Source organism: Hemitrygon akajei, chromosome 6 (genome assembly GCF_048418815.1).
Source record: "Hemitrygon akajei chromosome 6, sHemAka1.3, whole genome shotgun sequence".
In the NCBI taxonomy this organism is placed as follows: domain Eukaryota; kingdom Metazoa; phylum Chordata; class Chondrichthyes; order Myliobatiformes; family Dasyatidae; genus Hemitrygon; species Hemitrygon akajei.
This window is the reverse complement of record NC_133129.1, coordinates 11,312,142-11,336,793: the sequence shown is the minus strand read 5'-3', so window position 1 is coordinate 11,336,793 and position 24,652 is coordinate 11,312,142. Positions and strand designations below refer to the sequence as shown.

The 24,652-nt window shown below is 43.2% G+C and overlaps 1 protein-coding gene across 4 annotated transcripts in view; it reads left to right on the top strand.

Moving 5' to 3' along the window:
• Positions 1-12,250: 12,250 nt before the first annotated feature.
• Positions 12,251-24,652, top strand: part of clcn3 (chloride channel 3) — a 224,651-nt gene continuing 212,249 nt past the window's right edge. For 3 of the 4 annotated variants that reach the window (XM_073047862.1, XM_073047856.1, XM_073047860.1), the window contains exon 1: positions 12,251-12,338. The gene's annotated coding sequence lies outside the window, so the exon portion shown is untranslated. Of the gene's footprint in view, positions 12,339-14,358; positions 14,517-24,652 lie in introns of all 4 variants that reach the window. The other variant, XM_073047857.1, reaches the window with a different exon arrangement.

The window sequence follows — 24,652 nt, the reverse complement described above, 5'->3', positions numbered from 1 at the left end:
CTAAGTTCACTTGTCTTCAATTTAGGTGCTTTTTTGTTAAACTCTCTTCCTTTGTAGCATATTGTTATTGTATGCTTAATTTTGCACTGTATTAATGCTCCTCATTGGGATTTGGGGTTTTTAATTTTGTAAAATGTTTTGAAAAACTAATAAAAAAATTAAAAAAGAAAAAGAAAAACAGATGCTATCCTTTTCCTAAATGGGATTTCAACTGTTGATTCTTAAACTTAAGTATCTAATACATAATAGTGTAAGTAGGAAATAGAATCCCTTGAGTCTACTGCACAGATCATGGCAGATCCTGCATCTCTTTGACTTATTTTTACCTGATCCCATGACCCTCAAGTTGTTACTTCAGTCTCATTACCAATTCACTGGAGTAAACATCACAATAATACACATACACACCCGTTGACTCATTGTAAACCACACCATGAAATTACAGGTCTAATTATAGAATTCTGCGCAGTTGATCCTTTCACATGATCACACAGCTTTTCATCAATTTTCTCTGGATTGCAGTGAGAGAAAAGAAAAATCTACTGATTATAAAAGACAGAGATTACCATCTGTTCCTTTTCAACAGAAGCCAAGGCATTTATTTCTGAGGCTCTGTTAATTGAAAATATTACTTTCAGAGAGCTGAACCACCCGAGGCAGATGCCATGGCAATTCCACAAACCTCATCTCCAAGTCATGTGTTGAATTCACATGATAGGGTTCTTTACACTCCTTCCTTATTCTGGGGGAGAGTGCTGCAGGGGGCCCTGTATCTGCATTACAAATCTCTGAGAAAAATGAATCACATTTGAAGCCTGTGCGCCTATTGTGTTCTGCTTTCTGTTTTCAAGATTGCTTGGTCTATTAAGAGCTTGCTTCACAAAACAAAAGTTCAAAGTAAATTTAACATCAAAGTACCATATAAAACCCAGAGATTCATTATCTTGTGGGTATCCTCAATAATTCCAATAACCATAATGGAGTCAATGATTGACCTCACCAACTGGGCAGACAAAGGCAACAGACTGTGCAAACACAAAAAGAAAGTACTAAACAAAATACAAAAAGAAAGAAAAAAGGAAATAATAATAACATTTTCTTAAAAATTTGCCAAACAGAGCTCAACAGTAAAAATATAACAAAGGCAATAAAAACTTTTGCTATATCTATGTTAATGTATTCTTTTCGCATAATATCTTGATCCAAAACCAATCTGGAAAATTTATAAAGAAAAATAAGAACTGAAATGACAAATTTCAGAAAATATTATGCACATTCAAATGTACTTAGATTAACACTACCTAGGACAGAAGGGGAAAGAAGAATAACAAACATTAAGAACAGTCAGATAAAACTTCTAAGGATATACTTTTATCTGTGAAAACAGGATTCAGCATTTCACGCAAGCACACGCAATTCCAATAAGTATACACCACTAAACTTAAATGAGACCACGACCCAGAAAAATGAAGACATTATCTCTATTGAAGAAAAAGTTAACCAATGGAAGAGCGTGACCCTCCATGGAAGACATCTCCATGATCTGAGCAGACTAGATGTCGACAAGGAAGCGTTGAACGCCTGGCTCAGAAACAGAGGGTTTCCTTATGGCAATACAAAAAAATTTCAGAAGTACATAATAAAAGACCAACAAGTTCAAGATGATAAATGTAGAAAATGCCAAGAAAAATCAGAAACAATCCAATCCAACACATTATAAGGACCCTGTTGCATTTTAGCACAATCTGATTACACAGGCACAATCAAATGGTAAACATCATTCATCAAAAGCTTGCTTTAAAATGCAAACTCAAAAATGAAATCAGAATCAGGTTTATTATCACCAGCATGTGTTCTGAAATGTGTTAACTTAGTGGCAGCAGTTCAATGCAATACATAATATAGAAGAAAAAAAATAAGTAAATCAATTACAGTATATGTATATTGAATAGATTAAAAATCATGCACAAAACATATAACCATATAACAATTACAACACGTCAACAGGCCATCTCAGCTCTTCTAGTCCATGCCGAATGCTTACTCTCACCTAGTCCCACCTACCTGCACTCAGCCCATAACCTTTCCTGTCCATATTCCTATCCAATTTTACTTTAAATGACAATATCGAACCTGCCTCTATCACTTCTACTAGAAGCTCGTTCCACACAGCTATCACTCTCTGAGTAAAGAAATTCCCCCTTGTGTTACTCCTAAACTTTTGTCCCCTAACTCTCAACTCATGTCCTCTTGTTTGAATCTCCCCTACTCTCAATGGAAAAAGCCTATCCATGTCAACTCTATCTATCCCCCTCTTAATTTTAAATACCTCTATCAAGTCCCCCCTCAACCTTCTAAGCTCCAAAGAATAAAGACCTAACTGGTTCAACCTTTCTCTGTAACTTAGGTGCTGAAACCCAGGTAACATTCTAGTAAATCGCCTCTGTACTCTCTCTATTTTGTTGACATCTTTCCTATAATTCAGTGACCAGAACTGTACACAATACTCCAAATTTGGCCTTATCATAGCCTTGTACAATTTTAACATTACATCCCAACTCCTATACTCAATGCTTTGATTATAAAGGCCAGCATAACAAAAGCTTTCTTCATCACCCTATCCACATGAGATTCCAACCTCAGGGAACTATGCATCATTATTCCTAGATCACTCTGTTCTACTGCATTCTTCAATGCCCTACCATTTACCATGTATGTCCTATTTTGATTAGTCCTACCAAAATGTAGCACCTCACACTTATCAGCATTAAACTCCATCTGCCATCTTTCAGTCCACTCTTCTAACTGGCCTAAATCTCTCTGCAAGCTTTGAAAACCTACTTCATTATCCACAACGTCTCCTATCTTAGTATCATCTGCATACTTACTAATCCAATTTACCACCCCATCATCCAGATAAAACAGAAATAATATATATTGAATAAAGTGAGGTAGTGTCCAAGGCTTCAATGTCCATTTAGGGATCAGATGGCAGAGGGGAAGAAGCTGTTCCTGAATCACTGAGTGTGTGCCTTCAGGCTTCTGTACTTCCTCCCTGATGGTAACAGTGAGAAAAGGACATGCCCTGGGTGCTGGGGCTCTTTAATAATGGACGCTGCCTTTCTGAGACACTGCTCCTTGAAGATGTCCTGGGTGCTTTGTAGGCTATTATCCTCACTATAAATACAAGTCTGAACGAGTTTTAGAATCAGAAAACCACAAATTATGTTATAACCGATCAGTTATTACAGATAAGAAAATACATAACCATCCTGATGTAATAATACAGGATAAACAAGAAAGAACAACTTATTTAGTAGATATACCCATTCCAAACACACATAACTTACAGAAATCAATAAGTGAAAAACATGAGAAATATGCTGAAATAAAAGAAGAAATTGAAAGACTTGGGAACATGAATAAGAAATACATTGTCCTTATAGTAATATCTACAACTGGTGTCATCTCAAAGTCACGACTAAATGAATTAGTGCTACACTGTAATATCAATGTAAGTCTTCAGAAAGGCACAACACTAAACACCACTAGAATAGTCCAAAAGTTCAGAGCAATTGACAAATGAGTGTTGTTACGAATGTGCCACAGCTCTGAGGGGCCGAAGGGTGCGGGGTAGCCCCCTCCTTTGTGAGAATCGCAAGATCACTATTAAGTCAGTTCGGGAGACCCAGGAAATGAGAGAAAGACATGCAGAATCCACAAAGAGTTTGGAATGTGTCCTGGCCTCCGAAAGGTGGAACCATGGATAACGGATATTGTCTCTTGGAGACGGACTTGTGTATTGCATCCTGTACGATGCATCGAAGCCCCAGGCAATGAACCGAGGGGGAGGTTGGTGGAGGGATTGCATCATCCCAACCTGATTGACATCTGAGACCCTGTGAGTCAGGATAAAAAGAGGGTCTGTGGGAATAGCCCCTCAGACGCACCAGAAGAAACGCTAGCGATCCCGTAATAGCAAAAACTGATGGAAGGCCACGTGCGTCCGTATCCATTTGCCCCGGAATCGGTGGCCTTTACCACGGAAGAACGGTTTTTAGCTAACAACGGGGAAATCAACTCCCAACGACTCTCGAAGGATTGACATCATAAAAGGAACGGGCAGGTTTTAACCCGTCTTTCTCTCCAACCAAAGAGCTGCAGCTGGAATGAACTAAAGTGACTTTTATATTTCCATCGGACAATACATTATCCCCTAGACAACGATAGAGCTATTTCTTATTGATTATTATTATACCCGCGCTTTTAGATTTAGTATTGACGAAGTATATTATCTGTATGGTTGCATTGATATTATTTTTGTGTATTTTTATCAATAAATACCATTAAAAATAGTACCATCAGACTTCAACGGACCTCTCTATCTTTGTGACCCAGTTATGGGGTACGTAACAATTGGGGTTCTCGTCTCAGGATTTGACACCAAATTGGGAGGCCAGTGAATCGGGCTTGTAAGTCCAAGCTTGGATCTGGTTACGCGGGTAGCCAGACGGGAAACCAGCAAAGATGGACGTGGGTGAATTTCTAGAAAACCCGACTCTGGAGGCGCTAGAGGCGGCCACCAAATCAGACTTGATAAATTTGGCGAAGGGGTTAAACCTCGCAGAGGTGAGGTTGTCAATGAAAAAGCGGGAGGTGCGAAGGGCAATAACTCAGTATTATATTGGGAAGAATGTGTTTGCAGCTGAGGTATTGGAAAATATCTCTGAAAAGGTACTAGCTAGTGGAACGGCTCAGTTAGAGTTGGAGAAATTAAGGTTGCAACATGCAATTAAGTTAAAGCAGCTGGAAGCAGCTGAGAAGGAAAAAGAAAGAGCCGTGAGAGAGAAAGAAAGGGCCAACAAACAAAGGGAGCATGCGCTCCAGCAAAAGGAGTTTGAGGTGAAACGGGAGCAGGACAGGGCTGAGAAACAAAGGGAGCATGAAATTCAGTTAAAACAGCTGGAAGCAGCCGAGAAGGAGAGAGAGAGAGCTGAAAAAGAAAAGGAAAGAGCTGAGAAGGAGAGAGAGTATGAGGAGGCAGAGGAACAGAGGAAACATGCCTTGGAGATGGAGAAGTTAAGGCAAGAGCGAAGAGATGCAGGGTCAGACCGAGAGGAGCGGTTTAATGTTAGTCGGGAGTTGAGGTTAGTACCTCCGTTCGAGGAGACGGATGTTGATAGTTATTTCTTGCTTTTTGAAAAGGTGGCAGTGAATCAGTAGTGGCCCAGAGATCAGTGGGTGGCACTGTTACAAAGTGTGTTAAAAGGGAAGGCACAATGAGCATATACGATGTTGTCCGTGGAGGAGGAAGAGGAGGAGAGTTATGACAAAGTAAAGGCGGCTGTTCTCCGGAGTTATGAGTTAGTACCTGAAGCGTATAGACAAAAGTTCAGAAATTTAAAGAAAGGGTGGAATCAGACGTATACCGAGTTTGCCTATGAGAAGGGTGTGCTCTTGGACCGTTGGTGTACAGCAGAGATAGTGGAAGAGGATTATTGGCGTCTCAGGGAGTTAATTCTGATTGAGGAATTTAAAGGTTGTGTTTCGGAGGATATCCGGATGTATTTGAATGAGAAGCCAAATAAGTCCATCTCAGAATTTGCTAGATTCGCAGATGAATATGCCCTAACCCACAAGACAAAGTTTTCCTCGAATAAAAGTTCCCAGAGAGACCATGGGAATGATAGAGAAAGCTCGCCGGCTGAGGCAGAGGTCCCGCCGGGAGCTAGTGGTAAGATTGAGGGGGAAAGGCCAGATGGCCAGAGATTTCCGGGCTTGACCTGTTTTAATTGTGGAAAGGGGGGGCATATTGCATCTAGATGCTTTGCTCCGAGGAAAGAGACAGGAAAAGGGAAAGCAGCGGTCCCTATCGGATGTGCCGTGGTAATCAGTAAATCGACAAGAGAACCCCGGGTAGACAGAGTACGAGAAGGGTCTGAGACTTGTATGTCAAACGGAACCGTGTCTGTGAGGGAGGGAGGCACCCCAGTTCCAGTACGGATCTGGAGAGACACGGGGACTGTACTATCATTGATCAGCAGTAAGGTACTAGATTTTGGTCGCAAGACGGGAATGGTAGCTGTGAAAGGAATAGGCAAAGGGACGGAAATGGTGCCCTTGAATAGGGTCATTATGAATTGTGAGCTAGTCTCTGGACCAGTTGAAATGGGGGTGCGATCAGAATTCCTGAGAACTGACGCGGACGTCCTTCTGAGTAACGATTTAGCCGGTGGTAAGGTTTGGTCAGCAATGACACTGACAAGCCGGCCGGTGAGCATTGCAGCCCCACCCCTAGCGTCCAAGATCTATCCCGCATGCGCGGTCACTCGCAGCATGTCGAGAAAGGCAGCTGAGACAGAGAGCTGTTTAAATCTGGCCAGTATCGATTTGGCCGAGATGTTTTTACCGACTCTGTACCACGAGGGTTTAGAGGGTGGTAAAACGAAGAGTAGTAAAGTGAAAGAGAGTAAGGGAGAGGAGGTAGACCTGCCCATAGAGAGGAGAAAAGTTCTAGAGGCAGGAAATGAAGATGAGAAACAGATAGAGCTGTTAAAAGGTCCAGAGTTGGACATGGATGATCTGTCTGGTTTGGCAGAACTGTTTGAAGAAGTTGAAAATTCTAAAGGTGTTCCAGATAATGAAATGAGGGCAGTCCTAGATGAAAAGGATGCCATTACCTTGAAGAAGTCTGCTGGGTTGGCAGATGAGGTTGTTTCAGCCCACGGGGTTGAGTTTACTCTGGAAGGGAGTTGCCCAGAGAGTAGCTGGGAGAATCAGGGGAATTTAGAGTTTGGACCGGGTACGGGTATTGAAAACCTGGAAGAGGCAAATGTCCCGTTTGAGTGTGTCCAAGATGTGGATGCATGTGGTACTGAAGCTAGTAATGAAGCTCAGAAAAAGTCTGAGGTATTTGATTCAGTTGACAAGGACGGCAGTCCTTGTGGGTCAGATAGACTTGGTTCAGTGAAGAAAGGGTTAACCTTGGTAATAGTGGGAAGTGAGAGTTCCCAGGTGTTTGTGCTCGAAGGTGTGCTAAAAGTTAATGCGGAGTTCAAAAGTGGGGAGATGAATATTATCATTGAAGGAAACGGGAAATATGTGGTTCCCATATCGAATGAAGAAAATTTAAAACCTGCGGATCACTTACAGATTGAGTTGGAAGATGACGGGGCCCCCCATGCTATTGTTATTCCAGAGTGTGGTGTGAAAAGGCAGAATTTGAAATGCTGCTTGAACAAAGAGTTCGAACTGAAAACTAATAGCCTGAAGGGCCCTGAAGAGAAAGTTAGCAACTTGCGTAAAATTAAAGAATTGGGTGGAAATTCCGAAGATGGTCGAAGTTTGGGACACAGTGTTGATAAAATAACTCCTATGAAAGAAGCGGGCGAAAGCCTATTTCGCCAGGGTACCCAAGCTCCCCACGTGGGAACTAACCGGAAAAGAGACGAGGGTTAATGGGGACGCCATTTTTAAATAGCAGAAACCAGTTTTAAGGGATTTCGACAAAGCCTGTGAATAATAAAAGACAACCCCCATGGAAGCCTGCCTGTTAAGTTTGAAAGCAACATAACGATTGGTATTTGCATGAACTTTTGTAGTATACACGTAAGCTTAAGATCACAACTCTTGAGTTTTGTTTGCTGAAGAAAAAAATAGGTGGTTACTAAATTGGAGTCTGATGCTACAAGACTTTAGTAGGGTACAAGATGTTCAGATATTAAAGGAAGTGACAATTGTAATCAGTAACCATCTAGATGCTGAATTGAATGTATAACTGTATTACTCTGTAGTGAAAAGGAAAAGCTTTTGTATTGTGTTAGATTCTCAAATCCTGTAAGACTCTGTACTACTTCGTTTTCACCGCTGGTGAAAACGCTTTGAAGAAAGGGGGTGTTACGAATGTGCCACAGCTCTGAGGGGCCGAAGGGTGCGGGGTAGCCCCCTCCTTTGTGAGAATCGCTAAATCACTATTAAGTCAGTTCAGGAGACCCAGGAAATGAGAGAAAGACATGCAGAATCCACAAAGAGTTGGAATGTGTCCTGGCCTCCGAAAGGCGGACCCATTGATACCGGCTATTGTCTCTTGGAGACGGACTTGTGCATTGCATCCTGTACGATGCATCGAAGCCCCAGGCAATGAACCGAGGGGGAGGTTGGTGGAGGGATTGCATCTTCCCAACCTGATTGACATCTGAGACCCTGTGAGTCAGGATAAAAAGAGGGCTGTGGGAACAGCCCCTCAGACGCACCAGAAGAAACGCTAGCGATCCCGTAATAGCGAAAACTGGTGGAAAGGCCACGTGCGTCCATTTCCATTTGCCCTGGAATCGGTGGCCTTTACCACGGAAGAACGGTTTTTAGCTAACAACGGGGAAATCAACTCCCAACGACTCTCGAAGGATTGACATCATAAAAGGAACGGGCAAGTTTTAACCCGTCTTTCTCTCCAACCAAAGAGCTGCAGCTTGAATGAACTACAGTGACTTTTATATTTCCATCGGACAATACATTATCCCCCTAGACAACGATAGAGCTATTTCTTATTGATTATTATTATACCCGCGCTTTTAGATTTAGTATTGATGAAGTATATTATCTGTATGGTTGCATTGATATTATTTTTGTGTATTTTTATCAATAAATACCGTTAAAAATAGTACCATCAGACTTCAACGGACCTCTCTATCTTTGCTGGTAAGTGACTCAGTTACGGGGTACATAACAGTGTGCTTGACTATGTCCATACTTCAGGTTTTACCAGTTTGAGCTGAGAAAATAAATATTAATAAGGATATATAAATAAACAATATCAAGAACATAAGATTAAGAGTGCTTAAAAGTGAGTCCACAGGTTATGCGAACATTTTAGTGATGGGCAAGTGAAGTTATCTCCTTTGGTTCAAGCGCCATCAGATTGTGGGGTGATAACTGTTCCTGAACTGAGCGGTGAGAGTCTGAAGCTCTGTACCTTTTACCTGAGGGCAGCAGTGGGAAGAGAGCATGACCTGGATGGTAGGTGTCTCTGATGGTGGATGCTGCTTCAATTCAACAACATGCCACGCAGGTGTGCTCAATTGAGGGGAGGGCTTTACCTGTGGTGGACTGGACAATTCCCATGATCTGGAATGTTTTGAATCTGTGGTGTAGACCTATGCTAATTCTAACGAAAATCATTCTAAAATTAGCTGGGATCTGCAGTAATCAGCAGTCAATAAACCCACCAGTACAATTTCTGCGATCTCAACCAATAGTGTTTCTCTCTCATTCTAGCTTTATGGGTGGTTCTTGGACATCTTATGTGAACCAGGGGGTGTCTAGACTTACAAAGAGAAGTTCTCCTGCTCAGAATGAGAGCACTTTCTGTGGCCTGGTACCATTTAGCTCCCAAGAGTACTGGACTAGAGAGTTTCAATTTGTAAATGTATTTTGTTGTTCTGAAATGATTCTTCTCAGCATTTGCTGTAAATTACTTTCTGCTGTCCATCTTTCATCTCAACATGTAGTCATTGATTCTTGTCTGAAGATCTGCCTTTGTAGTTATGCAATCGTAGTAAAGCTACTGTGCAGACCTTCTTACACTACACCTCCAGAATGATCTGATGTGCAGTAAATTGCTTGCTGACCAGGAACTACACTGCTGTTCCTTCACCACTACTCTCTCTGGTGTTGCATTGCTCCCTGTGGCACGTCGGGCAGCAACCTTACCGTTTCTTAAGCTTTTTTGTCTGTTTTTTACGAGGCCAAGTTGCTAGCTCAACCCAACACAGATGGAAAGTGTGAAAGGAGCCTGCTGGATTTGAACCCGGGACCATTCGCCTTAAAGTCCTGTGCAAATTCCACAACACCACTGGCTGGCTAGTCACTCTAGTGTCATATGACTCTAATTCTGGACTCTCGACCCAATGTCTTTGAGGAAGTTCCTTCTCAGATGGGCAGTTGCAGGTGGAGGCATTCAGCTTCACCTTCTGAAGGGCAATTAGGGATGGAGAATGTAAGTGCTGGCCCTACCGGTGTTGCACATGTCCAGAAAAAGAAAGAAGTAAATTAATAATACATGCAAAATATCAAGAAATAACTGATATTCACTGATAACATGCCATCTGCTGGTTTGGAAATCCTGATAGTTCAGCACCAGGTGCAGATTCTTGCAGTTCTTTAAACCTATTAGTCTCCTGGTTCCCAAACTCCCTTTAAACTTACCAGTTTCACTGAGAAATTTATCGTACCACAGTGTAACATTTAAACAAAAGTGAATGAAATTATGCTGCTGTATTGTCCCACCAGGCTCTCAATTCTTGTGCTCCCTTTCCTCTCACCGGATTCAGGTTCCTGCACTGTTCATCCGTCTAAACCAGGGCCGGTTCCTGCTCCCCTTCCATCTCACTGGGGTCCCAGCTCCAACTTCCCTTCAATCTCATCAGGAATGCAGGGGAAGGGGGCCGAGTCCAGAACAAGAAGGCAGGGGAGAGGTGGGAGTACAAGCTGGCTGGTGAGAGGAACGCATGGTCAAAGAACCCTGGAGTGGTAGAGATCACGGGGTGCGCGGTGAGAGGGGGTCTTACTGAACAATTTCTTCTGGGTAGGCATAACTTGAAAATGGTTTCCAGTGGAGCAGCAAATCATTGACACTAGATTTTGCTGATGCTGGATATTTACATAGAAAACCTACAGCACAATACAGACCCTTCGGCCCACAAAGTTGTGCTGAACATGTCCCTACCTTAGAAATTACTAGGATTACCCATAGCCCTCTATTTTTCTAAGCTCCATGTACCTATCCAAAAGTCTCTTAAAAGACCCTATCGTATCCGCCTCCACCACCGTTGCCGGCAGCCCATTCCACGCACTCACTGCATAAAAAACTTAGCCCTGACATCTCCTCTGTACCTACTCTCAAACACTTTAAACCTGTGTCCTCTTGTGGCACAGGTTTAAGGTGGTTGGGAGTAGGTACAGAGATTATGCAGAGAGTGGTGAGTGCGTTTGACCAACAACACAAAACACTGGAGAACCAGCAAGCAGCATCTGTGGAGGGACGTTGAGGGCCGAGACCCCTCATCGGGGCTGGAAAGGAAGGGGAAAACCCCAAAATAATAATGTAGGTGAGGGAAGGAGTACAAGCCACATGCTGAGTTTATAGGAGCGTATGGTTCCTGCTCTCCTCCCATCTCACTGGAACACCAGTTCCCACCCCCTTTCGCAACTGACCACGATTCCATTTCTCTCAATTCCTTTGCTGTCTAATACTTTTGAAAAGTGGGGCGCCACGGCAGCGAGAGTGAGTGGGGTTTGATTCCTGTCGCTGTCGGTAAGGAGTGTCTCCTCTGGTTCACTCCCGCACTGGGGCGCCACAGAAGCACAGAGGTTAATGCGATGACATTACAGCTTGGGGCATTGGAGTTTGGAGTATGCCTCTGTATGTTCTTCCCGTGCGCGTGTGATTTCCTCCCAGTCAAAGGCGTATTGGTTAGCAGGTTAATTGATCTTGTAAATTGTCCCGTGGTACAGTATTGTATGTTGTTGGGCAGCGCAGGTCGGTGAGCCGGAAGGGCTGTATCTCAATAAATATTCCAATGACGTACAGGTTCGGGTTACAGAATTGAGGGCATATGCTATTTTGCTGCTGGAGGCGTGGTGACATTTTGGGAGCGCCCTACAAGCACATCCTCGCACTGCGTTGATCATTGATGCAAACGAAACATTTTCACTTTATAATTCGGGTCAACACCCGTTGTCAGGACTGGAAAGGAAGGGATGCAATGACAAGACAGGAGAAAATCTGCAGACGCTGGAAATCCGAGCCACTCTCACAAAATGCTTGGAGGAACTCGGCAGCATCTATGGAAGAGTGCAGTTTTGGGTCGAGACCCTTCGGCAGACCCCCTCCCAGCATTTCGCGTGTGTTGCTTGGATCGCCAGCATCTGCAGATTTCCTTTTGCTTGTGACTGGAAAGTCACGATGGAACAGCCGAGTAAACTTGATTGGTAGACGGTCTGCCTTTCGCTGTACATGTGACAAATAAAACTAATCTTTAGTCTTTAAGAGCGTGTTGGATTTAAACAAAAATCAATTATCCGGAAATACATTGGCCAGTCCGTCCCAGAGGGCGGCGAGCGACGAGACGTACGCGCTCGCGTCACCGTCACTGCTCGGAGACGTGCCTTGCGCGTCCCCGCTCCTTCCCCCGTGACGTAATCTTCAGAACAAAGCCGCTGCACGCGGGGGCGGGGAAGGGTTCTCGCGAGTGTTCCGCGCTGGGTTCTCGCGATGCCTGAGCGTTAGGCAGTCGGCTCGGCGTGCCATGACAACAGGAGCTGCGGGGAGAATGTGCAGAGTAGGTACCCTACGTGCTGGTGGCGGTCTGCCCCCGTCTCTGGACGTTGCATGCTCCGGTTGGCGGATAGACAGGCAGGATAGCTGGCCGGAGTTGTGGGGCTGAAGAATCTGTGGCGGGGCGGTTAGGAGCTGCGTAGTGATGGGTTCAGGGGGTGGGGCTGCTGGATGACCGGTCAGGGGATGGTGGGGAAGGGGCTGGGTCTGCAGTGACAACGGGTGGAGCTGGGGAGGGTGAGGCGTGGGGCCCGGCTTTTATGGGATGGAATGATGTTGCAGGAGGGGGGTGGTTTTGGATGGGATAGGATGAGATCGGTGTGTGTAAGGGCTGGAATGAGATGAGGCCAATACGCTAATTTCTGAAGATGATTTATACTGATTCTAGTAGGACATAAGTGAAGTTACCGAACTTCAATTCAATTGTCAACAAATTTCGCAACCTATTTAAACCTGATTAAACCTGATTCTAATTCTAATAGGGAACTAAAGATGCTGGAGGAACTCAGTCGGTCAAGCCGCATCTATGGACTGTTGGCATTCTCGGTCAAGCCCTTTCTTGGGGCCCAGACTGTCAGTTTCCCTCCAGAGATGCTGCCTGAAGGTTGAGTTCCTCCAATTGTTTGTTTTTCAACCCATGTAATGTGTTTGACTATGAAGAGTTGATAGTTCTCGTGGGGGTTGGAGGAATGATAGAATCAAATACATGTTTTCCAGGCTATTAAAAAAAAGTAAATAAATCAAGTAACAGTGTGTTTCTGAGCAGATGGTATTAAAAGTTATGCTTCAGGCGTGACTCAAGTGTATTTTAATAATGAAGCATAAGATCTGCAAAAGTGGAAGTAGAAATGCTTCACACTGATGGAATTGGCTGAGGAAATTGGGGGGAGGCTTGCTTCAGGAAGCTTTTAATGCTCATGTGTATTGATTTGGACTGACTCTTTTATTTTGTTTCCTCATCCTGTTCTGCATATATCTCATCCTGGATGCATGTAGAATCAGTTGATATTGACAGTATATGAGGAAAGCCAAGGAACTGATTCTTTTCTCCTAAATGCATTTTCATAGCCATTTTTTTTCTTCCGTACTGTGTAATTTATAATTGTGTAATGACCAGCGATCAAGTATTGAGTTCAGTATGACCATCCAGTAGAGATGTATTATTGCAATAGGTTGCTTTACTATATCGTCAGACCTCCAGCAATACGAAAATGTTAGTCACAGAGGAGTCTAAGTTACAGAGTCATAGCGGTGTCTAGCATAGAAGTGGGCCCTTACCCCAGCATGTCCATGCTCACTATTTTCTACATTGAACTTTGGAACAGTGCTCTGTTGTGCTAATAATTTCTAGGCTTTCTTTCACTTGTAGTTTGGAAATGGTTGAACTGATTGAGTTTTACAAATCATTAAACAAAGGCCTTATTCACTCTCTCTTGAGTTCTGCAAGGAATATACTGCAGTATTGCTAGAGTATGTGAGAGTTGTGTATAAGTAAAGGACTTTGTTAATCAGGCCTCTTTAGATATCTATACATCTATTTAATCTGCAGCTGTGATTCCTGGGTTTCCAGTGCCTGTAACTTTTATTTCTTATCTCCTCTTCCACTCTGACGCTTTCGTTTCTGGACTCAATCATTGCCTTAGAGATGCCTATTCTAAACTCAAACAACAACATGTCAAAAATCTTTCTAGGCTTGTTACATCCACAGGATTTGTTAGTGAATTTAATAATTTTATGCAACTGTCCTTTTACCTCTAACAGCTTAAAATTTATTTATTTTCTCTTCAGTATGCAATGGCTGGTATGTAATGTAACTGTTACTTTGGCAACTTGAGATTCCACCCATTCGGATACTTTTTTCCCCAATTCTGATGAAGGTGACCATGACCTGAAATGTTGATTGTTTTCTCTCTCCAGATATGTTACTTGATGAGCAAAGTGCTTCTGGCATTTGTTTTGGATTGACAGTGTTTTACTTTTCTTTCTTCCCCCCCCCCCCCCAAATCAATTAACCTACTAACCAGTAAGTATTTGGACTGTGGAAGGAAACCAGAGCACCCAGAGAAAACCCACGCATTTCACAAGGAGGACGTACAGACTCCTTACAGATGACATTTGAATTCAACTCCAAACACCAATAGTGCAGTGCCAATCGTTGTGCTCCCATGGTGCCTGAATAGAGGTGTGTATGTTGGACAGCAGGGAGAAATAAATAAGAGAGTGAAATGGCACTGCTGGGATTGGTCTTCTGGATGCTAGCACAAGCCAGATGGGTGGAGCAGTCTCCTTGTGTCATAGTTTGTCAGTAACCTGCTATTATTTTCACTTTATTCTGTTTGGTTTCTGCATTATTATTCAGCAAAGTGAAGATCTGGTTGTTTTCGAGGTTGAGGATAACTTGTCTGTGGGGTGTGGGTTAGTCAATAGGGTATCTGCAGACTCCATCAATTAAGTTCAATTCAAGCATAATTGTTATTCAACTGTACATGAATACAACCAAATGAGGCAGTGTTGCTCCGGGACCAAGGTGGCAAAGCACAGTACCGACAGTCACACACAGCGCATGTATAAAATGGAGAGAAACAGCCACTCAATAAGAGTGAAAACTCAAGTTATTCACTGCTGCCTAAATCTGCAGGGGACCATAGCAGACCTTGTCTTTTGTTGGGAGAACATTTGGGAGGCAGCACTGACTGCAACCTGCAACCGTGCCACACCTTCACTGGTGGAGCTCACCAGCTCTGACCTCTCTCTCCTGGAGGCTGTAAGCAGGCGAACCACGGCTTGAGGGTTAGTCCTCACCGTGACCGAGGTTATGCAGCTCCCCCTGCTCTCTGCCAATAAATCAGACTTGCAGCATTCCATGTTCACAATATCCGAAAGGGTCTTGCAATCTCAAGAAAGGCGACCAAGACAGTCACTCACTATAGACTGTATGCCTCCTTTGACTCAGACAGCAGCACTTTGCACAGCTCCTTCATTTACTTCGCCAGTGAGCAACTCACTGATGGAGGAGACCTACAGTACTTCAAGTTCTTCATGTATTGCAGGATCTTGTGATCATTCAAAAGATGTTTAAATATGACAGCACCTTTTGTTGACCCCCAGAAGCTGCAGTGACTGAACGTGCTGCTGTCTTACCAGAAGAGGTTAGTTCTGTCAAAGGTGGAAGGCAAGGTGAATGATGGAGTGGGTGTGTGATTTGGCGATGGTGCCCTGTTTCCACCTTTTGCCTTGGACTTGTACACATCGCATTTTTGTGAAAAGGACCTAGTGTTCTCTTTGCCAGTGGACACTCTTGGGACTGGAATTTCCATGAGGTGGTGGGATTGTTTCAGTTTTTCCAAGGAGACTTTAAAGATATCCTTAGTCTTCTGCTTGGTAATTTTGGAAGGCTGGGATAGCTGGTAATGTGAATCTGACGCTTGAATGAGATTAGTCATGACGTGGATTATGCTGGAGGGGCTGAGTGAACTGCTCTTGTTCCAGGTTCATATTTACACGTGGTTGAGGCCTTCAGTGCTGATATCCTTGCAGCAGTATTTCTGTTGTTACCTTTACTTTGTTGGCAATAGTAATTTGGATAAAGATAGGGTCGGGCCATTAGTTGCCAGTACCTCAGTAACATGAATGTCCTTGTATTTACTTGGTCTATGATATAATAATCAGGTGCTAGTGCTGAATTTGGGGACGTATCTGTACTTGTCTGTCTGTGTTGGCTATATTAAAATTGTGTTCTGAGAATTTTGTCAGGAAGAGGACTTGGTTGTTAGTTATCCATTTTCCATCTTTGCCAATTACGTCTTTCCAAACGATTCTTTTCTAATATAGGGGTGCTGAATTGCCATCTCTTCTCTCTCCACCCCCCCCCCCCCCCCATGTAATTTGTTGCTCTTGGTTGACTGTTTTCTAAATTACAAGAATAATGGTTGGTTGACTTCAATAGATTGGTGATTAACGAGGGTCTTAGAAAATTGAAGACAGAGTGGGTGGTTGGATGGATGTTAGAGTAGTTTTGGTTTTGAAAGATGTTTGTATGATGCATTGTTAATTTTAAAAAAAAAGCAAATTGAATGAGAATGGAAAATGGAGAGAGAAACAGTTGCGTTTTTTGAAATGTTCTTGGCTTAAAATGTTAACTCTGTTCCCCTTTGTAGCAGTGCTGCTTAATTTGATGATTATCAGCTGCATTTTCTGCCTTTTGTTTTAAATCTCCAGTACATAGATTTTTGTGCTTTGGAATAAAGTTGACAATTCTTGGTTTATTGTTTCAAAGACTGATAAGCAATTTGCAAGCTGTCTTTTTTCTGTCAAGGGGAACAAGAGTTAAATTAGTAAATGAGTGATTGTGTTAAAATAATGGCATAATTGAATAATACAGCACAGGAGACCTTTTGGACTAACTATATAGAACAACATAGGTTTGTCCTACTTCCTTGTATCTTTCTCTTGTCACTCCAATCTTTTCTTCTTCATGTATTTATCCAATTTCCTTCTGAAGCCAAGTGTAGAACATAATTTGAACCTTCTATGAAAGATAATATTTCCTCCAGTGATTATGATGTCACCATTAATCATATCTGATGTGCTTAAGGAGTCCAAAGGGACTTTTCCTCTGTGATTCTCTGTATGAACACTATTGTTCCTTCCCTTCCAATGAATATGATCTCACTGCATATTTCATAACGAGTATTACCCATTCATGTCATACATCTGACTACTTTTTTAATCTCACCCATTCATTGAAAGCCAACCTCTGAGCAATTCACTATTTTAGCACCACTTTGCTGTCTCAACCATGTCATTCTTTGATGTGAAAGTTTTGCTTAATTTTTGCATTGGCTGTTTTCATAGTCTCCACAGATAACCTGTCTCTGCTGAATTTTCACACCTTCCAAAATGCTGGATGAACTCAGCAGATCAAGCAGCATCTGTGGAGGGAAATGGGTGGGTGGGGTATGTTTGCGACTTTGTTTGACTGTCAGGTCAGTTTTTGATCATTGCCACTGCTTCTGATTACTTCTGTTCAATACTGAGCCTGCTTGACCTCATCTCATTTGAAATCCGTATCCTTGCTAGTGTACTCAATGGACAATTCCAATGTACTTCTTCCAGCCTATGTCAATTTGAGATTATACCGAAAACTTTTCCAATCTTGACAAGCTTGCAGAAAGTATTGTTTGTTCATCATTTTGTGGTTCAATTGACTTGCATTTGTTTTCATCTGACTGTCACAATTTAAAAGTCCTACTTTTTTTCTTTAAATCCTTTTTTGCCATTCATCTTATCAACATTATAAGGCAATAAGATGTAGGAGCAGAATTAGGCCATTTGGCTCATCGAGTCTGCTCCACCATTTCATCAGTGTTGATCCAATTCTCCTCTCGGCTTCAATATCTTGAAACGAATGCTAACATTGCATTTGCCATTGTCACCACAGACTCAACCTGCAAATTAACCTTAAGGAATCCTGCGCAAGGACTCCCAAGTCCATTTGCACCTCAGTTTTAGTATTTTCTCTTCATTTAGGAAATGATCAACCCTTTCATTTCTTCTACCAAAGTGCATAACCATACACTTCCCAACAGTGTATTCCATCTGTCATTTCTTCACCCATTTTTCTAATCTGTCCAAGTCCTTCTGTAGCCTCTTTATATCCTCAGAACTACCTGCTGCTCCAACTGTCTACATATTGTCAGCAAACTTTGCAACAAAGCCATCAATTCCAACATCCGAATCATTGAAATGTAATGTAAAATGAATCGGTCCCAACACAGACCCCTGTGGACAGCACTAGTCACCGGCAGACAACCAGAAGAGGCTCCCTTTATTCCTACTCTTTGCCTCCTACCAATCAGCTACCACTTTACCCATGCTAGAATCTTTCCTGTATTACTATGGGCTCATAGCTTGTTAAGCAGCCTCATGTGTGGCACCTTGTCAGAGGCCTTCTAAAATTCCAAGTAAACAACATCAATTGATTCTCTTTTGTCTATCCTATTTGTTACTTCAAAGAGTTTAACAGGTTTGTTAGGCAAGATTTTCCTTGCGGTCACCATGCTGACTACAGCCTATTTTATCATGTGCCTCCAAGTACCCTGAGACCTCATCCTTAATAACCAACTCCAACATCTTCCCAATTATTAAGGCCAGACAAACTGGCCTATAGTTTCCTTTGTTTTGCCTCTTTCCTTCTTGAAGAGTGGAGTAGCATTTGCAATTTTCCATTCTTCCAGAACTATTCTGGAATTGAGTGATTCTTGAAAGATCATTACTAATGCCTACACGATCTCTTTACCCAACTCCATAAGAATTTACATTTTCCAAAGAACCTTCTCTCCATACCTGATACCTGGAACTTCCACCATACTGCTAGTGTCTTCCTCGTGAAGAATGGTGCAAAATACTTAATCAATTCATCTGCTATTTCATTGGCTCCCATTGCTACCTCTCCAGCATCGTTTTCCAGGGGACCGATATCCATTCTTGCCTCTTTTTCACACGTTACATATCTGAAGAAACTTTTGATATCCTCTTTAATATTATTGGCTGGTTTACTTTTGTATTCCATTTTTACCTTAATGACTTTTTCAATGCCCTCTGGTTTTTTAAAAGGTTCCCAATCCTCTTAACTTCCCACTAATTTTTGCTCTATTATTTGCCCTCACTTTGGCTTTCATGTTGGCTTTGACTTCTCTTGTTAGCCACTGTTGTTATCTTTCCTTTAGAATATTATTTCCTCTTTTGATGTACACATCCTGTGCCTTCCGAATAGCTTCCAGAAATTCCAGCCATTGCTGATCTGCCATCATCCCTGCCAGTGTTCTTTTCCAAACAATTCTGGCCAACTCCTCTCTGATGCCTCTGTAATTCCCTTTACTCCACTGTAATACTGATACATCTGACTTTAGCTTCTCCTTCTCAAATTTCAGGGTGAATTTGATCATATGATCACTTTCCCCTAAAGGATCTTTTGCCAGAAGCCCTCTAATCAATTCTGGATCATTGCACAACACCCAATACAGAATAGCTGATCCTCTAGTGTGCTCAAACATGAGCTGCTCTAGAAAGCCATCTCGTAGGCACTCTTCAAGTCAAGTCAAATCACTTTTTATTGTCATTTCAACCATAACTGCTGATACGGTTGCACCCCCCTGGGTTGCCTCAGGCTCGCTCAGCTCGTTCTCGTCTGGGGGAGCAGCCTTCGGCCCCGCCAAACTGGGTAATCAGCTTGTGTGGATGCTTTGTGATGTACCTGCCTCGCCAAAAAACAGACAGGACACCATATGCGATTAAATGATTACAATTTATAAAGATTACTATAAGTAAGTGATTAATAACGATACAGGAAAATAAAGAAAATAGAAGGAAAAGAAAATAAAGAAAAAGCGCCAAACTTATCAAAGTCCAAACCACTTCGTGCACAACTGTTGGAGCTCAATTACTGAAGTCTTCTGGCCACCATTCGATCCCCTCCGAGCTCCTCGACTCGCAGCTCAGGACCACCCGAAGTGGTCAACCAAGCACATCTATCCTCGTCTCCTCTCCTCGGGGTACCTCCTGGCTTTGGACCCCCGCTTGAGGTCCGTTCCTTGCCCAGGTTACAGCATCGCGTCCTCTCTCTCTCACCCCCTCGCGCCGATCTCCCCAAAAGCCCGCCAACAATAGTTTACAGACTCAGAAGAAAGAACAACATTAATCCCAATTGGTTAACAAAGGAATACAATTCTCATTATCAGTAAATTTTAACCCAAACAAGCTTCCAGCACTCTCTCACAACGAAGAAGCATTCCTACTTTTAACAAAACAAAGAAGCCATTTTGATTAACATGCATAGTAACAAATAAAAAGAAGAAACCCCCTTTACACTTTACACAGTACACAGTAAAAAATGAGACAACATTTTTCAGGACCATGGTGCTACATGAAACAGTACAAAAGCTACACTGAACTACATAAAGACAACACAGAAAAAACTACACTGGACTACAGACCTACCCAGGACTGCATAAAGTGCACAAAACAGTGAAGGTATTTCAATAAATAATAAACAAGAGAATAGGCATAGTAGAGGGCAGTAAGTTGGTGTCAGTCCAGACTCTGGGTTTTGAGGAGTCTGATGGCTTGGGGGAAGAAACTGTTCTATAGTCTGGTCATGAGAGCCCAAATGCTTTGGTGCCTTTTCCCAGATGGCAGGAGGGAGAAGAGTTTGTATGAGGGGTGCGTGGGGTCCTTCATAATACTGTTTGCTTTGTGGATGCAGTGTGTAGTGTAAATGTCTGTGATGGTGGGAAGAGAGACCCTGATGATCTTCTCAGCTGACCTCACTATCTGCTGCAGGGTCTTGCGATCCGAGATGGTGCAATTTCCGAACCAGGCAGTGATACAGCTGCTCAGGATGCTCTCAATACAACCCCTGTAGAATGTGATGAGGATTGGGGGTGGGAGATGGACTTTCCTCAGCCTTTGCAGAAAGTAGAGACGCTGTTGGGCTTTCTTTGCTATGGAGCTGGTGTTGAGGGACCAGGTGAGATTCTCCGTCAGGTGACCACCAAGAAATTTGGTGCTCTTAATGATCTCTACCGAGGAGCCATCGATGTTCAGTGGGGAGTGGTCACTCCGTGCCCTCCTGAAGTCAACAACCGACTCTTCTGTTTTGTTCACATTAAGAGACAGGTTATTGGCTCTGCACCAGTTCGTTAGCCACTGCACCTCCTCTCTGTAAGCTGACTCGTCATTCTTGCTAATGAGACCCACCACTGTTGTGTCATTGGCGAGCTTGATGATGTGGTTCGAGCTGTGTGTTGCAGCACAGTCATGGATCAGCAGAGTGAACAGCAGTGGACTGAGCACACAGCCCTGGGAGGGCCCTGTGCTCAGTGTGATGGTGTTGGAGATGCTGCCTCTGATCCGGACTGACTGAGATCCCCCCTCCTGTAATCTAGCATCAACTGATATTTTTTACCAATCCACCTGCATATTGAAATCCTCCATGACTATTGTAACATTGCCCTTTTAGCATGCTTTTTTTTTCTCCCATTGTAATTTGTGGGTCACATCCTTGCTACTGTTTGCGTGTCTATATACAAACCCCCATCAGAGTCTTTTTACCCTTGCAGTTCCTTAGCTCTGTTCACAACACCTTCTGACCCAATATCACCTCTTTCAAATAAATGGATTTCATTTTTACCAACAGGGCAACGTCTTCCCTTCCCCCCCAGCACACCTTCCTGCCTATCCTTTGGATACGATGTATATCCTTGGACATTCATCTCCCAGCTATAATCTTTCAGCCATGATTTGGCAATGCCTGTATCATCATACTTGCCAATCTCTAACTGAGCTGCAAGTTCATTTACCTTATTCTGTATACTGCGTGCATTCAGATGCAGCACCTTCAGTCCTAAACAGGCACTCCCCGGGTTACGAACGAGTTCCGTTCCTGAGTCTGTCTTTAAGTCGGATTTGTACGTAAGTCGGAACAAGTACATCCAGTATTATTTAGCATCAGTTAGTCAAACGTTCGTCTTAGTATGTAGTATATATTTTACCTTTCTATGCATATAAACCACTTAAGAAATGTATGTATTCCAATAATTAAACCACTGCGTTGCTTAGTAATAATTGTAGCTTTTATCAGGGCAGGACCTTTCACGTGCTCCATTATTCTCACTTTATCCATTATCCTTTAAAATTGTTCTGATGGTTGACCAACTGTAGCCTAATGCTTTTCCAATGACCGATGACGTTTCACCTCTTTCCAAACGCTTTATTTTAATTTCCATTTTATTTTCAATCACGATCACTTCCCGTCAACGGAACAGAAACACTGCGGGCGGTGGGTCGCGATATCCGCTGGGTCCTAAGGACCAGTGCACTGAATTCCCCAGGTCCTAAAGTCAACTGCACTGAGACAGGTTAAATGGAACAAGTGGGGGCTGTGCTGGGTTTGGGTATCTGATCCTCCACAATATTCCGCGTGGGAATTTAAACTGGAGGTGGCAGTGTTTTCTTTTTACGGTGTTGAGTTGTGAGCTTGACATCAACCTGGCACGGATGGAGAGTGGTCTGTCACTGGATCGAACTCGGGAACCTCTGTTCTTGAGCCCAGCGCTGATCTCACTGCACCACCAGCTGAATGGGGGTGGTGCGGGGTCAGGGTGAATCTTGCTAAGAAAAACTCAAGCCAAATACAAAGTTACACACTCAACAGAGTGTTAATGGCAATGACTTAAAATGGGAGACAGCGTCGCGATCCAACTTAAAACGGCGGACGGCGTTCTCCTTCCTTGGTTTGTAACTATGAGTTGTTCTTAAGTCGGATGTTTGTAACTCGGGGACTACCTGTAGTCAACCTTTTCAAATTTTCCTGCCTGTTGCAAGTCATCCTGTTGACTACAATTTTGCCCTATCAACAGCCTCTCGTTATTACACATTGCCTCTGTTTGTAAACCAGCTACCTCATCCTCTGCGCTATTGTCCGCCTTTCCTACGATACTTCTTGCATTTAAAATTTGGCATTTCAAGACACTAGTTGCACCATGCTCAACCTTTTGATTCCAAACTTTGAGGTCTTACCAATATCTACCTCTACAATCTCTCCACTAATTGTTCTGGTACTTTGGTTCCCATACCCCTGCAACTCCAGTTTAATCCCCACAGTCCAGCATTAACAGACTTTACTGCTAGGGTATTAGTCCCCCTTCAGTTCAGATGCAAACCGTCCCTTCTGTATAGAACCCATCTTCCCTGGAAGAGAGCCCTATGATACAAAAATCTTATGCCCTCCCTCCTACACCAACTCCTTAGCCACATATTAAACTGTATAATCTTCCTAGTTCTGGCGTCACCAGTACATGGCACAGGTAGCAATCCTGAGATCACAGCCCTGGAGGTCCTGCCCTTTAACTTGACACCTAACTCCCTGCGCAGAACTTTGTCACTCATTCTACCTGTGTCATTGGTACCTAAATGAACCTCAACTTCTGGCTGATCATCCTCCCACTGAAGAATGCTAAGGATTCAATCCAAGATACCTGGAGCCAGGCACCTGGGAGGCAAAGTACCATATGGGAATCTCATTCTTGCCCGCAGAACCTTCTGTCCGTTCCCCTAACTAATGATTCCCCTATCACGACAGCGTGCCTCTTCTCCCCTCCCTTCCCTTCTGAGTCGCAGAGGCAGACTCAGTGCCAGAGACCTGACCACTGTGACTTGCCTCTGTCCTTCCCCACAGCCCCAACAGTATCCTAATATACCTGTTGTTGAGGGGGATGGCCACAGGGGTACTCGGTACTTGCTCCTTAACCCCTTTCCCTTTCCTGATGGTCACACAGGCTCTTGTGTCCTGCACCTTGGGTGTAACTATCTCTCTATATGTTCTGTTAATCACCCCTTCTGCCTCCTAAATGATCTAGAGTTCATCCATTTCCAGGTCCAACTGCTTTACATGGTTTGTTCGAAGCTGCAGCTGAATGTGCTTTTCGTAAATATAGTCCTCAGGAATCGGAGGTCTCCCTGCTTTCTCACATCCCACAAGAGGAGCATTTCACTATCCTGCCTGTCATCCCTACTGTCCCAGCTGAGCAGATATAAAGAAAAGGAAAAAAACAAACTTTTCTTTCTTTTTTGCTTTCTCTGAGTGAAGTCGCTTTTTGCTGAAGCCTCCCAAAGAGCTAAAGCCTGAAGATCACCACTCTTTGTCCACTCAGAAGACGGCCGCTGCGCTTACCTCTGTTTCTTTAGTTTGCCCTTGCTAGTCAATCCTAAATGCCAATTTGTTGCTGATCAAAGTTCTATTATAAGCAATGATATTCCTGTAATGTTGTCTTTAGTTCATCTTGGCTTCTCTGATTTGTTCTTCTCTTGGGAATTGCAAGCTAGTAACTGCTCAGTAGAAGAGAAAAGCAGCATCCATCCATCCATCCCTGCCAGCAATCCCCCGATTTTAACCCGAGTCTAATCATGGGACAATTTATAATAACCAATTAACCTACCATCTGGTACATCTTTGGATTGTGGAAGGAAACCGGAGCACCCAGAGGAAACCCACATGGTCACAGGGAGAACGTATAAACTCCTTACAGTTTGCAGTGGGTTGCCTGTAGTGTAAAGCATTCTGCTAACTACTATGCTACCGTGCTGCCCCATCATTTATACATATGGAAAATGTTTTTGTATCCTCTTTTATATTATTATTGTTTCGAATGATGGTGCAAATCGTATTGCCCCACGGAACAGCCATGTGTAAATGACAGGAAGAGTGGACCAGCTTGCAAATTACTCACCTGAATGCCCCTTTGTGCACCTACTTTGGTG